We start from the raw sequence: 1,853 nt of genomic DNA on the forward strand, positions 1-1,853 counted from the left end.
AACCCAGAGGGTCCCCAGCCGTCCACTCTGGTCGCCAATATCAGCTTGCAGGGACGTGTAGCTTTCCTTAACATAGAGAGCTACCCCCTCGCCCCTTTTCTCTACACGATCCCTCCTGTACAGGGTATACCCATCTATCCCCGTGGTCCAGTCATGGGTGGCGTCCCACCAGGTCTCCGTTATCCCTATGACATCGTAATTGTTTGCACTGAGCATGAGGATGAGCTCCTCCTGCTTATTCCCCAAGCTCCTGGCATTAGTGTACAGGCAGGCAAGTGCCCCCGGGGGGCTCCTTCCTTGCACACAGATTTTACCAGGGCTGGGGCAGGGGTGGGCTCCCTGAAGTGCCCAAACAAATAACATATAATGCATATATATATGCATATATATAACGCATATAACAAATATATAATTTGTTATACGCGAGGTAAATTCACTCCTAAACAATCAGCATAGATGCCCACCCAAGCAGGTAAGTCTGTGGGGTGGGGTGGAAAAGGGCTGTGGCCCCACTCACCACAGGCCCGGCTGCAGCGGCCCTGGGAGCGGGCGGTGCCAGCTGCCCACAGCCGCCGGGCTGCACCGTGCTCCGCCTGTTCCCCTGCACCTGGGCTCACCCCAGCTCCTGAGCTGTGCCATGCCATGGTAGAGGCAGCTGGGGTCAGCTGCTCCTGGAGCCACTCCAGCATGGGCTGGGGTAAGTATGGACAAGTGGAGCCCCAGGCAGCGCGGGGCGCAGCACTCACCCCAACCCCGGCTGCAGTGGTCCTGGGAGCAGCTGACACCAGCTGCCTGCACCAGGGCACCATGCAGCCCAGGAGCAGAGGTGAGTGGGGACAGGTGGAGCACAGTCCAGCCCAGCAGCTGCAGGCCACCAGCACTGGTCGCTGCAGCTGGGGTGAGTGCCGCTCTGTTCCCTCCACTTTGCTGCCCTGTGCAGTCCTGGGAGTAGCACCCCTCCCCCTGCTCCTTCCCTAGTCCCTCCCTCCCTCCCTGCCATGGGAACCTCTCTCGATTTGTTACATTGTAAAGTGGGTTCACTTTATTCCAATTTGATTTATGCGCCATTCTCCAGAAACGCATGTATAGCATAAAATCAAGGGAAACCTGTATTTCAATTTTGGTTGACAGCCTTATACCTTGTTTTGAACTAAGAGCTTTTATTTAGGAATAGCGAAGGGAAAGTATTTGAAAGTATTATTATAGTAAAAATGTGTCTCAGCTGAACAAAATAATTCACTGGTCTTAGAAACACATTATATGCATCCCACAAAAGTTTACATCAGACTTTAAATTTACTGGTCTAAATTTATCCATGCTGTAACACCGGGTTAAATATTCAGCAGTGGTTACTTTAGCAATATTACTTTAATTGAGACCATTGTGATTATATAATAGAAAGTACTTACTACAAACCTAATGAAAAGCCAATAAACTTCAGTTACTAAAAATAGTATTATATTTATTTTGAAATTATAGATATTTATAAACAGGCAGTGTTCTTTAAAATAGTGATTTTCCCACAGTATAAACAGAGACATCTAAAAAGATTTAAATTTTGTTGTACCGCAGCCTTAGCTTTCCAAATGTATTTGTTGTGAAACAGTCATAGTTGCAAAAAAATGTAGGTAGGAAATACACACTAGCAATATACTACCTGCACATTAAATACTGTATGCTGAATATTGGAGCTAAATATTTAAAATTACCTACCTTTTTAAGAAGCAACACTTGAAGCTTCAGATGAGTAGACAAGCAATGCGTAACCACGAAGACAGAAGGACAACTTTAATCCCAATAATCTACTTAGGTTTTAAAGCGCAGCCTCTGCTTTCTTACTGTATGCTCCAGTT

This window comes from Alligator sinensis, unplaced genomic scaffold, assembly GCF_000455745.1.
Source record: "Alligator sinensis unplaced genomic scaffold, ASM45574v1 scaffold250_1, whole genome shotgun sequence".
Taxonomy (NCBI): Eukaryota; Metazoa; Chordata; order Crocodylia; family Alligatoridae; genus Alligator; species Alligator sinensis.